Source organism: Papaver somniferum, chromosome 11 (assembly GCF_003573695.1).
Source record: "Papaver somniferum cultivar HN1 chromosome 11, ASM357369v1, whole genome shotgun sequence".
Lineage (NCBI taxonomy): Eukaryota > Viridiplantae > Streptophyta > Magnoliopsida > Ranunculales > Papaveraceae > Papaver > Papaver somniferum.
The window spans coordinates 78,638,148-78,654,703 of NC_039368.1; positions in this window are offsets into that span (position 1 = coordinate 78,638,148).

Genomic DNA, 16,556 nt, shown 5'->3' on the forward strand with positions numbered 1-16,556 from the left:
TATGGTAGCGAAACAAGATATTGTGGAATCACAAACGATGAGACGAAGATGTTTGTGACTAATTTTTATATTGCCTATCGGAGATTAAATCTCGAGCAAATCTTAGAGAAGATAGTACTCAATCACGATAGAAAACAGCAAGATCGGAACACGCAACTACAGAGAAAATATTTGGGTCTCGCTTCACAATCCCAATGAAATCTTTAAGTCGTTAACCTATAGGGTTTGGAAAAACCTAAGGTTAAAGGAGAATCGACTATAGTCGCAACTAGTATCACACATGAGGTGTGAGGATTAGGTTTCCCAGTTGCTAGAGTTCTCCTTTATATAGTCTTCAAATCAGGGTTTGCAATCAATGTTACCTTGGTAACAAAGCATTCAATATTCACCGTTAGATGAAAACCTGATTAGACTCAAGATAATATCTTTCAACTGTTAAATCGAACATAGCTTGTTACACACAAATGAAAAGTGACTTCATTTGGATATGATAACCGCACCTAAACGTGCATACCTTTGTTGGCTCAACAATAGTTAATCGAAGTTATCCATATGAACACTTTAATATCAACATCATTCATCTTAACCATAACTAGTTCAAATGACTCAAATGAAACTAGTTCTAGAGTTGTTCAATTGTTTATATTCTCATAGAAGTATACAAGATACAATTGAAGAAATATCGATTTTGATTCACTCGAAACAAGTCATCAACATTATAGCCACGGTTTTCAAAAGATTGCATTCCTTATTTTATAAATATATTAGTTAATGAACAAACCGATTTTAGAACATTATCCACTCAAGTATGCAAACATGTATGCATACCTTAGTAGCCGGACTGAGTTTAGGTTCACCAGTATGCGAACGGGTACGCATACCACCAAACTCAGTAAAGTCCCGGAACTTGAAGATCATGCCAGTACACGTACCGGTATGCGTGCTTAGGTCCAGGACCGCTACTAAACCAATCCGTACGCATACAGGTATGCATACCATGGTTCCCGGACTTGGATCACACGTATGCAAGTACGCATACTGTGCCTATATCCAATTGTTCTAAACTCTCATTTCAACCATTGAAACATTCTCGATAGACGGCAATAGCTGTCTCGCACAAACTATTATCTTCAAGGCAATTTTCAAGTGATCGAATGATTAAAAAGAAATATTCTGAGTCTACATCAAATGACTATCTCACAGAAATCATGTAAGATGCTACCAGGCGATTTTCACATGATCATGTTTTGACTTTCATCAAGAATATAGGATGAACTTGGTTAAAGCGAAAGCTTACCAACACATATTTCGAGAAATATGTAAGCGAGTTAAACTCAACTCGAAATATCAAATGTGGTAATTGAAGTTTATATAGCTATACGACTGTTATCTCAAATAGGAGACAGAGTAGATAGACTTTTGAGTGATAGATGAGTTCAAGTCTCCACATACCTTTTGTTGATGAAGTTCCACAAGATCTCCTTAGTATTTGTTCGTCTTTAATCGATGAACGCCGTGAATTCTAATGCTCAACTACACTTTCTATCATAATCCGAGACTTAGCTATAAGTAGAATAGAAATCAAGACTTATAGTTTTGGTAACTAAACTTGACAAACAAGCTTGAGATAGAAACGCTTGCGAGTTCGACCGAGCAGTGCTCTAACAATTTCCCTCTTTGTCAATTTTAGTGAAAAAACTATCAATACATATGGATTACAAAATAAATAAACTTTGTAGCTTCTCATCCAAATGCTTGATTTCCTTGGTTCTTCAACGTTACTCGAAATCTTCGCCACTTCCAAGTAATCCAGTGATTCTGAAAGTGTTCAACTCAACATCATAGTTGTTGAAGATCCGTAGCTATAACAATGAGAAAACAGTAGCTCTCAATCATTGTTATACAGTGTCATAGTATTATTACACAACATCAAAGTCCAATTGTATCACAATTTTGACAACAAAACTATGATGATATGTATCACTCCCCCTTAGTCAATACTTCATCTCTCATGAAAACCACTTCCCCTTACATAATGATCCGTAAACCATATGTATTTGTAGTGTGAACTACACATTAATTCTCCCCCTTTTTGTTAATATAAATCGACAAAGGTACGAAAACTAGTGGGATCCTAATGAAATTTCCATAGAGATATTTCATGACCAAAAGAGAACATATCAACTTTGTTTCGATAATTTCACATAGCCGAAACTAGTGTATTCATCAAGGAGTTTATAAAAATACAAGAAAACTCCTACAATAATCCACAGTCGCACTCCCCACAAATATGTGGCAATTAAGCACAAGTTCAATTAAGAACTCTCCCCCATAAAATGCCATTCTTGAAAAAAAACAAGAGCGACCTTACTTTCACAAGAAAATAAGGATTTAAAAGAATACTTTGATACCTAACAGAACTGTTATCTACGTGGAAACAAATGCGAAATTAAAACAACACTACACTGACGTTTTAAGCCTTGATTGCCCAAAATATATGAAGGAGTCCAGGGGCAAAAGGCTAGAAAACTAATGAACCAAAACAACACCAATAGACTTCCATTAGTATTGAAACGTAGCAGTATCTAAAGGTTTGGTGAGAATATTATCCAATTGTTGTTCGGAAGGCACAAATTCCATATTGATGATACCATTTTCAATCCATATAATGCCTTTTTGAGTTTAAGTACATGATATGGGAAGTCAAGATTTTCAAATCCCTTTGGTTGAGCAACATGGAACTCTTCCTTTAAATTTTCGTTTAGGAACGCGGATTTTATGTCCATTTAAAATAGCTCAACCTTAAGAAAACAAGTATGAGCTAATAGTAACCAAATGGACTCAAGGCGTTCCATAGGAGCAAAGGTTTTGTCAAAGTCGATACCTTCAATCTGTGAATATCCTTGAGCGTCAAGTCTGGCTTTGTTTCTGATAATGGTGCCAAATTCATCAGACTTGTTCTTGAATATCCATTTGGTACCAACAATATTGATATTGGAGGGACAAGGTACGATCTCCCATACATCTTGTCTTTGAGACTGATTTAACTCTTCATGCATTGCATTCACCCAAAAGGGATCGCTAAGATCTTCATCAATATTTCTAGGTTCTACCTGTGAAAGATAACAACCAAAATTACAAATATTTTGAAGTTTCCTTCTTGTTTTATCCGTATAATATTTTTATACAATAATACCTTTAGTATCATGATTCCTTTGAACCCAGAGGTGTCTTAGAGGAACACGTTCTTGTTCAACATGAATAACCTGATTAGTGCCCTTCTCCTCGTCACTGGAAATATCAGGATCAGCGAATGTTGGAACAACTTCAACCGATTCTGGGATTTCCTTGACATTCTCAAGTGTATCGGCAGGAGGCAATTCATCAGGAGGACTATCATGATGAAAATTGCTCAGATCATCAATGATGACATTTGCAGATTCCATCATAACTTGGGTTCTGAGATTGAATACTCGAAAACCACAACTATCAGATGCATAGCCAATAAAGATGCCTTCATCGCTTTGAGAATCAAATTTCTCTTTCGGTTCTCGATCTTTCAGAATATAGCACTTACTTCCAAACACTCTGAGATAATGTAAGTTGGGCTTCCTATCGTACTACAACTCATAAGGAGTGTTTAGGGTTTTAGACCATAGGTAAACATGGTTGATCAAATAACATGCTATGAACACAGCTTCTCCCCAAAAACTTAACAGCAGGTTTTTGTTATGGAGCATTACCCCGGCCATTTCTTGAATGTTCATATTCTTCCTTTCTGCAACTCCATTAGATTGAGGAGTAATGAGTGGTGACTATTGTTGAATAATCCCCAGTTTGTCACAAAATTCAAACACCTTAGTGTCCTTGAATTCAGTTCCGCGGTCGCTTCTAATTTTCTTTAGCTTGCGACCTTGTTCATTATGGATTCTATTAAAAATAATCTTGAATTCACCAAGGGTTTCATTCTTATGAGCTAAAAAGGCCACCAAGTGAATCTGGTGTAATCATCTACCATAACTAAAGCATACTTCTTCCCAGCAACCGTAGGTTGTTGAATAGGACCGAAGAGATCCATATGAATTAAATTAAGTGGAGCTTTAGTGAGAATGACTCGAGAGGATTTATGTGGAACTTTTGTTTGTTTACCCTTTTTACAGGCACCACAGGCACCATCAATCTTTGCATTGATTTTGGGGACGCCTCTAACAAGCTCTTTGTTAATGATCTTAGTTAGAAGGCGATAATTGATGTGACCAAAACGCTCATGCAAAAAATGTGTAGATTCCACCTTAGTCAAATTGCAACAATTACTAAACTGAGTATCAAGAAGATAACAGTTATTTTTTCCACGAGTTCCCTGAAAAATTACTTTTCCAGATTTGTCTGCAATGTCACATCCATTCGCATTGAAGACAACTTATGGCCTTTTGTCACAAATTTGACTAACATAAAGAAGATTTGCAGTCATACCTTTAACGTATACTACATCATGGATTTTAGGAACATCGGGGAGTTTGACCGTCCCATTCTTGCTTATGTAGCAACAACTCCCATCTCCGAATGTTACCGAACCTCCTTCAAAGTCGCTTGAATTCACAAACCACGAAAGATCTTCAGTTATATGTCGGATACATCCACTGTCAAGAAACCATTGAAAGGGTGATGCTGATTTTAGAGCAAAAGCTCTCATACTAACACTACTATCCCGTTTGAGATTTCTTGTTAGATTTGTACATCTTTTTAGAGAAGTAAATAGTTTTTCAGCTTTCTTATGAAGATTACTAGCAACCTTTAAATTTTTCTTGAAGGATGTACATGTATGTTGAAATGATTGTGAGAATCACAGAACATACATGGACCAACATCTTTAATCTCATCAGAGTGGTTATGAGTCCTATAAGGTTTTACAAAGCCTAAACCTCGCTTATCCCCTGACTAGCGACAATCCTTCAAATAAGAATTAGAGAAGTTATTCAAATCCATTGAAGGTACTTTGACATACTTCAAATCCTTATACTTTGCAATTTCTGCAGTAAGATCAGAATTGATCCGGATTTGTTCATCCAACTTCTTCTGGAGAATAACCAGCTCTTCAAAACTTTCTCTAAGATCAGGGTTAAATCCTGGTGAAGCGTTTATTGAGACTTTACTATCCATAGAGTCAGATTGCTACAAACACATACTTATAAGGTGTTAAACGTGTTTGCCTGCTCTGATACCAATTGAAAAAAAACGGGGGTCTAAAACCACACCCAATATTTCGCTTAGCAATATGCATGGACTAACTCCAATATACTTACAAGAGAATCAACATTCAGACTCAATCTTAAGAAAAGTATATCAAAGAGTTATACATCAATTTCTCAATTCAATCTGCAACCAAACAAATAAGAATTTGCAAGCCCGGTTGAATATAAAAAAATAACTTGGATGGTATCAAAAACCAATATCCAAGTGTCAATCAATTTAATCAACAACCAAAGGTTGGATTCACAATTGATTGAACTTACTCATAACCTGTGATATTTCGATTATATAAACAAATATAATGCGGAAAAGAAATAACACAGACACCAGACGTTTTGTTAACGAGGAAACCACAAATGCAGGAAAACCACGGGACCTAGTCCGGATTTCAACACCATACTGTATTAAGCCGCTATAGACACTAGCCTGCTCCAATTTAACTTCAGACTGGAATGTAGTTGAGCCCTAACCAATATCACACTGATCAAGGTACAGTTGCGCTCCTTACGTCTCTGAATCCAGCATGACTCTACGCACTTGATTCTCTTAGCTGATCTCACCCACAACTAAGACTTGCTACGATCCAAAGTCGAAGACTTGATAAACCAATCTGTCTCACATAGAAAAGTCTATTAAATAGATAAATCTGTCTCCCACAGATAAACCTATGAGTTTTGTTCAGTCTTTTGATATATTAAGGTGAACATGAACCAATTGATATACCAGACTTATATTTCCTAAGAAAATCCTAGAAATATCAATCACCTCACAATAATCTTAATCGTATGGTACCGAAACAAGATATTGTGGAATCACAAACGATGATGAAAAAGAGAGGGTACCCAAATATACCTCAAGCTAAAACTTTTCCTACCTATAAGTCCTTTCCCCGAAAGTGATTGTCTATGAACTGAGTCGAGAAAATGCAACTAATCGGTTCACACTTCGTGTGATCGTCTATGGATACGAGATCGAGACAATACAACAACGAAGTATGTTTACTTGATAAAAAAGTTCGGACTTAACCAAACACAATAGGATTGTTTATCAAGTAAATAAGAATTAATGTTTGTGTAATTTACTTTAAATTATAATAACAACAATTATAATTACGGAAAATAAAAGTAAATGACACAACAAGATTTTGTTAACGAGGAAACCGAAAATGCAGAAAAACCCTGGGACCTTGTCCAGAATTAAGTACTCCCAGGATTAATCCGCTACACAAAATAAACCAACTACATATAGTTGAGACCAAGCAACTAAACCTATAGTTCACCTAATTCCGTCTGTATTCCCACGCCTCCAAATTATGAATAAGTCACGTACTTGGAATAATTCCTTTGGTTCATATTCCAAACAGTAAAGGAACAACAAATCTGTTTGGTATCAACTCTTTTCAACCAAGTGATGTGAGTTCGACAAAGGCTCTTCTGTTTATCTCAAATAAACTCCTTCGTCAGGTTTTTAAATTTATCTTATGTTCAACTACCAAAGGTAATTGTTAAGATTTTGCAATCAATACTTTTAATCATTGTTTGAGGGCAAAAACTGATTCTGCTGTTTTTGGTAAATTTGGGGTGTGTTGATGAGAAATTAATTAAAACCCTAAACAAATGCACTATATGGGAGTACTTTTGAGTTCGAGAGATCAATCTGTAAGACTCTGTCTTAAACCAAGAAATGGCCATTCCAGATTCAATAAGGTTACAAGGTGAAGGAGAAGGGGTTGATCTTAGGGAGGGAAGCGGAGAAGGTGTTTGAGATCATAATGTTGAATTATGAAGGTGTGGTTGTTTATGACTTGTATCAGAAAAATGGTTTCTGGCTACTTGTGTTGATAACACTTGTGTTTCCTGTCGAAATAGATTGGAAACCTATTTATACAAGTCACTGAGCGCACCCTGATCTCATAGGAAGTGTAGGAAGTTAAGTAACGGAGAAGTGGGTTTGTGCGGAAGGTGGTGATCATCGTGTTTCCTGACTCTTTCTCGTAATGGGTGTGTTGCACGACGTACGCTGTAAACTGCCAGACCAATAACCCAGTGATCATCCCCCAATTTGTGACATGTTTGATGTCTCGAGTAAGTGGGTTGAGTCGTGGGACTCGTTGCTGAAAGAAGCACACAGTGCTTTTGGTCAAATTATAAATTATTTGTGAAACCAATATTTATAAAGAATTGCTTATAATCAATGTATGTAAAGCATCGCTTTCGAATAAGCAGATGAAAATAATTGATGTGTTAGAAGCATCGCTGTTTTTGAGCTCGATCGAATCATTCACGGATTGAGCGTCTTAAAAGTAGCACGACCGGCCATCTTTGGGTGATCGTTTGAGGACCCTATGGGCGTGCTATGACTTGGTCGATCACTCCCTGTGGAGGAAGAGTGTCCAGCGATCACAATGCTGCTTTGTTAGTTTTCTGAAGATAAATCTACACCGTCCAACTAGGATGCGCGAAGTTGGACAGTCGTGATTGATTTGCGGAAGTTGTATATTGCCGTTGATATAATTTAGGGTTTAAGGGACGTGTGGCCCTCCCTATTTTTTCTAGTCGAATCAAAACACTGGGCGTTGATTCGAACAGGACGTTGGCCGTGTGTGAAGATGAGCCGCTAGTGAATGCGTTGACATCTCCTGGGTCATCTAAGGTCGGATCTAAGCCACTTGATTCGGCTGGCGAAGATGAGTGGTCACGATCGATTTGCGATAGTAGCATACTACCGAAAACATGAATTAGGGTTTAGAACATCCATGACTACTCTAGTTCAATCGAGCGATTCGATGCGTTATTGACTTTTCATAGGAAAGTCGATCGAATGGTAATGAATTTTGTTAGAGCACTGCTCGGCTGAACCCACCAAACGTTGGTATGTCAAGATTGGTTGTCATATTTAGTTCCAAAACTCGAGTTGCTATTATGTAAACTACAATCAAATTCGATAAGTTAGATGAGAAATGATATAAGTATTGTGCTCCAGTTACTCACAAAGATCTGAAGATGGATTGAAGACAACAAAGACATCATCCTTCAGCTTGAGGTTAGTAACTATGACTTGACTTGTTCCATATCTATCTTGTGTCTTTCAAGTCGTGTATATTGAAAACAAAACTACGAAGCATGATTACACTCTAGTTAGACATAGTATTAAGGAATATAATACGAGGTTTATTTCTTAACTATTAAACTTTATAGATAAGACATCGACATAATCGGTTGAATGCTATTGTGATTATGTATGGGTATGAGGTGAGGATTTCATCTTAAGAAACAATTTTTTACATGTGTTTTAAGGAAGTAAGTTCATAAACTTGTTTATGAATCGAAAAGGAAATCGCCAGGCGTTATTGGTATTGTTATTCATTGCATATCTTGTGAACAACCAATATGTATGATTTAGTATAACCGCTCATGACTTGTTTGTGTTCTTGGTAAAACTATTCAAAAAGGCCTGACTTATGTATTGTTATGACTTTTATTAGTGAAACCGATCTTAAGTAATCACCTGAGATGGTATGATCGGGTTTGTGTTTTGTCTGACCAAATTTGGGAAAGGAGAACCGATCCTAGTAAGAGGTGCAACACGTTTTTAGGAAAAGGGGTACCGATCCTTTGGACATGTGCAACACATATAAGTTAGATACCATATATATGTGGGGAACCGATCCTAGTACCTAGTCAATCGAATTTTGGAAAGCTAGTATGACTATGCACAGTACTCACATGGAAGGTAGAACCGAACATGTTTTGGTAGAACCGTCAAACCCATGATTGTGATTGAATGCTATTTGATCAATCGCATAGTTCTTGAAATTCAGATGAACCAATTCTAAATTTGTTTGGAAGTGTGGAAAATCGGTTTCAAGGTTGTAAGTGTGAAAGAGAACTTATAGGATGTCGACATACTTTGAACACGTGATGTGAATGTTTATTTCTTTAATTGTTCAAAGTTATTCCTTAATAGCTAAGGGAAGAGAATCCCAGGATCGAAACATAAATAAGTTAAGAATCTTTTAATTAAGGTAATTAACTTTATTTTTGGGAAAATAATAATTAGTAATGTGCATTTACTAATTAGAGACTTTCTGAGAGATTTCGATCATTATTTTTGGACAGAGCATTTCCAGGAATTATGGAAACCGAAGTGCTTTAATTAATATCTTGATAATATTTTCGGTTTTGGAAATTCCTTGGTGTCCAAACTTCCTTGTCTATAAATACTTGAAGTTTGCCTTTCTAGAAAACTAATCCTTCGTAACAACAAGCTTCCTCTTTGTGGTGTTGTTACTGGTGTAGTCACCTATTCGGAGAGGAGAGTAACGTAATTAGGCGAAATATCTTACGACCGCTCAGTTTAAAGTCTTCTTAGGGATTGAGAAGATCTAGCGTGTACTGTTGGTAGGAAACTAGATAATTGCGGTTTATCTTTTGTTTTCGATTGATTTGATTGACTAACGGTTGTTGAATCTTTGACTACACCTAGTTTGTTTATTCTTGAGAACCTTCTCTTCTGATATAAGGCTCACTCAAACTAGATTAAATATTTAACGTTTCTACGGATCTAAGTTATTTCTACATCCGTAAGATAGATTCATTGATTTGCCATTGTTAACAGACCCCGTTCTGTGCGACAAACCAATAAGGAATCAAGTTTGTTTTTGCAGATTGTTACTTTGAAGATCAAATTGAAGATTGAAGATTTTGAGGAGTTGAAGAAGAAGTTTTAGTGAACCATTAAGAAGATATATTAGATTTAGTCCTAAAGAGAACGCCTGTTCTGCTAGGATATCTAGTATCAACTATCTATTGAGAACTTTGGTTCTTCTAGATATTATCAAAACAATTATCTATAGAGAACTTAGGTTTTGCTAGATATTTTCAAAACAAGGATACCGCTGAAGCTGAGTAACTAGGATTTAAGTTTACTTAGTAGTGTCTACACAAAGTTGCAGGATTACTTTTTGTAGCGTCTTAATTCATTGAGTATTCAAATCTGAACTAGGTCTCGGTTTTTTTTACAAGATTGTAGATTTCCTCGCTAAAAAATTCTGGTGTGTGCTTTACTTTATTTCTGCATTATAATTGTTTTTATATTATAATTAAAGTAATTACACTAGCACATTAACCAGGCACTTGATACTTATCTTATAAGGTTTCGGTTATCAAGTGAACATTTTGTTGTAGTATTGTCTCGATTTCATATTCATAGACGATCATACAAAGTGTATTGGATTTCTCCACTTGTCTGGTATAATTATTCACGTATTAGGCCGGTCCGGACTAACCCTATTTCAAGTGGACAATGTGTTGAAATATTCCTTGAGTGATTGTTGCTCCAAGAGGTTTATACACGGTATAGATTGAATAGGTTGTGATCAAATAAAAAGATTGTGGTGTATTTGGGTACCCTCGTCTTTTCAAAGTTGGACCGGCGGTGAACTCAAGTCCACCTTCTTGATCGTCTGAAATGCAATCTAAGCCGTCCAACTAGGATGGCTAAGTTGGACGGACACAACTGATTTGCGACAGTTTTATACTGACGCGGCCCAATTAGGGTCTTTAGAATAACGCGTTTTCTCTAGTTTGGATAAACGTTTTGGCATTCTCTGGACCTGTTGTGGGCAAGTCGATCAACCAAGGGAGGAGTTGGGCCGCCACTGAACACTCCAATACTCCTTTAATCGTTTGTACGAAAATCTAAGTCGTCCAACTATGCTGGCGAAGTTGGACGGTCGTGATGTTTCTAAGACCGTTTTGGCCGGTATAGCTCGTTTGAGCTCTTTCTTTCAACATCGCGATCACCCATGTTTGGGTCAACCATTCAAAGCGTCGTGGATGTACTAGGTAAGATTCGATCGGCTAGGGCAGTGGGCCCGCCGGTGGTCACCACGGTGATTGCCTAGTTCCGTAAAAAGCGGTCTAGGTTCGCTGAACCGTACAACCAAATCATGTGGCCGTGATCACTTTTGATACTGATATTGACAGTCTAGATCTTCGTTAAGGAATTTAAACATGTTTGACCGAGTTATCTTTTTAAAAGTGCGTCGATACAAAAATCTCTTTGTCAGAGGATGATGCAGCCTGTGTGAGTATTTTTATGCAGATCTCAATACTGACGCTTCGGGAGATTCACGCTACTCTGCTGAGAGTGAACATTTAATCGTCATGTCATGCCAATATTAACATTTCGGCTGAGAACAGAGCATAGGAAAATACTAGGCGTGCAATGTGTTATCAAGTAATGCCGGTAATAGATAAAATTCACAGAATATTTGGGATCGGTAGTACAAGCACCATTTTGAGAGAATTTCACACATATATTGAATTGCTCAATGAGCGAAGAGGTTTTTTTGCACTCATCACTTTTAAATGGCTTTATCCCCTTGCAGAGCGGCAACGCATTAAATACAGGGTTTTATAATTTTAGCCCTGAACTTAAAACCACCATCAACAATCACAAAGAATTGTATTGATGCCGATCTACACAACTAATCAATCCAATCTACCACAAGGATAAACCGATTATAGTTGGATCCTCTTATATCGAAAAAGTATTGTGCACACCAAAGATTATGAACCCCAAATCAGAAATCGTCAATATATTCTTTGTCTTCAAAACTTCTTAGATCTTCAATAAACACCTGCACACAACAACTTGCATATCTTGTGATCAATCACGCACAGAACGGAGTCTGTTAACAATGGATTATCACAAGATCATCTTTAGCACTAAAAACAGTATAAAGATCCCTGTCGAAACTCCGATCTAGTATGAGTGAATCTTATATCAGAAGAGAAGATTCTCAAGCATAAACAACTAGGTGCAATCAAATTTCAACCACCGTTAGTCAATCAAATCAATCGAAAACAGAAGATAAACCGTAATTATCTAGTTTCATACCAACGGTACTAATAGAGCTTCTCAATCCCAAAAAAGACTTTAAACTGAGCGGCCGTAAGAGATTTCGCCTAATTAGGTTACCCTCCTCTCCGAATAGGCGGCTTCACCAATAACAACACAATCGAGGAAGTTTGTTGTCACGAAGGATTAGTTTGCTAGAAATGGAAACTTCAAGTATTTATAGACAAGGAAGTTTGGACACCAAGGTATTTCCAAAAACGAAAATATTCTCAAGATATGCAATATATTCCAAATTCGGTTTCCATAATTCCTGTAAATGCTCTGTCCAAAATATTGATCGAAAATCTCTTTGGAAAATCTTTAACTAGTAAATGCACACTACTAATTCTCGTTTCCCTAAAATAAAATTAACAACCTTAAATAAAAGATTCTTAACTTATTCATCTTTCGATCCTGGGATTTTCTACCTTTAGCTATTGAGGAATAACTTTGAACAATAAAAGATAAACATTATTGTACGTGTTCAAAGTATGTCGACATCCTTACTTTGTAAGTCCTCTTTCATACTTACAACCTTGAAACCGATTCGCCACACTTCCAAAAAAGTTTAGAATTGGTTCATCTGACTTTCAAGAACTATGTGATTGATCAAGAAAACTCAATCACAAATCTTGGGTTTAACGGTTCTACCAAAACAAGTTTCGGTTCTACCTCCATGTGAGTACTGTGCATAGTCACACTAGCTTTCCAAAATTCGGTTGACTAGGTACTAGGATCGGTTCCCCACATATATATGGTATCTAACTTATATGTGTTGCACATGTCCATAGGATCGGTTCCTCTTTGCCTAAAAACGTGTTGTACATGTCCATAGGATCAATTCCCCTTTCTGCTACAAACTTGATGCACCTCATACAAGGATCGATTCCCCTTTGTGATGTGTTGCACTCTTACTAGGATCGGTTCCCCTTTACCAAGATTCGGTCATACACAAGTCACAAACTCGATCATACCATCTCAGGTGATTACTTAAGATCGGCTTCATTAATAAAAGTCATACCAATACATAAGTCAAGCCTTTGTGAATAGTTTTACCAAGAACATAAACAAGTCATAAGCGGTTATACTAAATCACACATATTGGTTGTTCACAAGATATGCAATGAATAAAAATACCAATAACGCCTGGTTGTTTCCTTTTCGATTCATAAACAAGTTTATGATGTTTATGAACTTACTTCCTTAAAACACATGTAAACATTGTTTCCTAAGATGAAATTCCCACCTCATATCCTTACATAATCACAATAGCATTTAAACGATTATGTCGATGTGTTATCTACAATGTTCAATGGTTAAGCAATAAACTTCATATTGTATTCCTTAATACTATATCTATCTAGAGTGTTCATGCTTCGCAGTTTTGTTTTCAATATGCACGACTTGAAAAATATGTTAGGGAATGAAACAGTTCAAGTCAAATATCACTAACCTCAAGTGGAAAGATGATTTTGTCGTTGTAGCTTCTTACTTCTTCACTTCTTCAAGTCTTCGCAATACTTGTAATGTCTTATATCCTAATACTTTCAAGCTAACCTATATGAAGTTGACTCTAGTACATAATCAAGCGACTCTTAAAATGAGTTTTGATTCACTAAAATATGACAAAAAAACACTTGACATACCAACGCTTGGTAGGTTCAACCGAGCTATGCTCTAACAATATCTCATTTGTCAATTTTATTGATAAAACTCTTACACTCATATGGATAAACAAATTACAAGAATTCATTAGACATACGCTTGATTCTTGAATTCAACATCACAATAACCTGTATACATTCAATCCTTAAATGTCGTTGTTGACATTATAATAACAAAGTTAATACTCCCCCTAAAGGTGAGATATATAGATTTTATCAATCTGCACTTCTTTGTTATACCAATTAATATGATATGTTACTCCCCCTTAGTCTATGCTTTCACTCTTTCGTTAGAAAAACGTTTAAGCACAAGTGTCCTTTTTCCTTTGTGATACTAATCAATATAAAATCAGTGCCAGTATCACTTGTTTACTCCATGTATTTCTCCCCATTCTGTCACAAAATGACAAAGAAACAAAAAAATAAAGGACAAACCGAAAAGAATCTTACAAATCTCAAAATAGACTTGCAAACCTATAAAGTTAAGCAGGAGGGTTCCACACATCATTTTTGATAACCAATATCAAAACCGAAACTACAAAGTAATTTGTTTTGATATGTTATCAAGGAAATAATTGCCCGAAGAAATTTTCCAAATTTAGTTTAGCAAACCAAAAATCAACTAAGCACCTTAGTCCCTTTGCTAAACCGATTGTACAAATACAACCACTTCGTTCGATAAGACCAAAATAAAGATAACTCTATTTCTCTCATCAGGTTCTAATTAACCATATAACTTAGACCTTTAATTTTTAAACAAGACAAGTACTAAGATAGTTAACTAGCATTTCTTGTTAAGGCATTCGATTAGACTTGAATAACCGAAACCTCCACTTTGATAAGTCTAACTAAGATAAACTTAGTTTCTCTTATTCGGATTCGAATTGGACTAAACAATCCATCCCGTAAACTTTTTCTTTCGTTAAGCCATAAACAATTCATACAAATCAAATAAATCAACTTGCACAATTATTCACCTCAACCGAAATCAATTGAAACAACATAGACATTAAAGCACCGCAATTGCACCGAAATTTTGTAAGCCTAAACAATTGATACCACACAATAAAGCAAGATAACAATAGTTTTTCTTAACCGGAACCAATTGAATAACACACACATTCATACACACATCGTGGAATAAAACATCAATTGTACCGAAATTTTGTTAAGTAAAAGCAATAAATATATGAAATAAAAATCAGGCTTTTCTTAAACAGGAAAACAATTAACTAACAAGATTGTTACCTCAAATTTCGCATCCTCTTCTCCGACATGTTTGCATCTTCTTCCAGAGAGAATTGATAACGAAATATCAATATGTTGTCATCCTTATGCAAAACAAAGGAATAACAACAAACCAATTTTTACCAAAGAAAGGTTGAAAACCGGTTTTTAACTATTGCAAGAAAAAGTTGAAAACCACTGAAACACATATGCTTTTATGCTAAACCAAAACCGATTCAACATATTGTGACTTTTTCACATATTGTTTCTACCATAACCCCTTATGATCCTTTGATAAATCCTACCAACATGGGCTAGAACTTAATCTAAAGTCATCTAAACCATAAGGGTTCACAACATTATGAGATCGAATATCAAGATAATAAAACCGAAATCAGACATCCCATAAACATCCATAGCAATAATAAAGCATTCAAGCACATGCTATGTAAATCAAAAACCATCACAAGAAAAATTACAAATCAAATAATTTTATTCATAATCGTTTTATTCATAATAGACCTAATATAATCATTGAAAAAAATCAAAAATTGATGTCTATTTTTCTTAGATTAAATATTACAGCATATAACTTAATCTCTAGTGGTGCTCTTGTTGTTCACTGAGGTTTAATCAGTGTTCAAACTTTTGAAGCATGTCTTAAGAGACTTGTCAGCAACCACTTCTTGTTTTTCAAGTTCTTCAACTAGAACCTTGAGTTCAGCAAGAACTTCTCTTGTTTGAATAATTCTTTCTTTGAGCCAATCTCGATGCTGAACGACCATAATGAGATTGGTTCTCTATTATTCAGTTAAATCTTCCTCACTACCTTCATAAGATGAAAGCATTATATCACAGGGTTGTGATATCATAGGAGCACAATTACACCTATTTATAGTACCGTGTTTTCCTTTTTCAAGGATTAGCTCAAATAGGAAAGTTTTTCTACACAAGAACCAAAACAAAAACCTAGCCTAAACTTACAAAGCTACTATCGCAAGTTCTGAGAAGTCACAGAGTTAAGGTTAACTCCCTTTTTGTTTTTCTATAGTTTAGCAAATCATCGAAAGATGCTTTCACATTGATATCACTATATATCTCTAGATCCTTTTTGAGTCTAAGCACTAGACTTTCATAGTCATCTTTGTCTATGAATAAAACAACATTGTTTTTCTTAGAATCTGTTTTAGATAACTTCCTTTTGGATACCTTCTCATATTTTTGTATCAACTTGTAGGTGGGTTTTGAATGAAGGTTCTTCATTTCTAGTGCCATTGCATCATTCCATCTTCAAACATCAGATCACATATCCCCTTTGAAAAAGGCATCACCTCTTCTATTATTTTTCCTTTGGAAAAGTTTATTTTAGGATATGATTTTTAATTTTTGTAAAAATCCGTTTGTTTCACAGGACAGTGATGATCTAAGAGGTTTTTGGAGATGACGCTGTTCAATTCTTTAGATACAATTGATAGAGCATTTTATATCTTTCGGATTTTACAATCCCGTTGC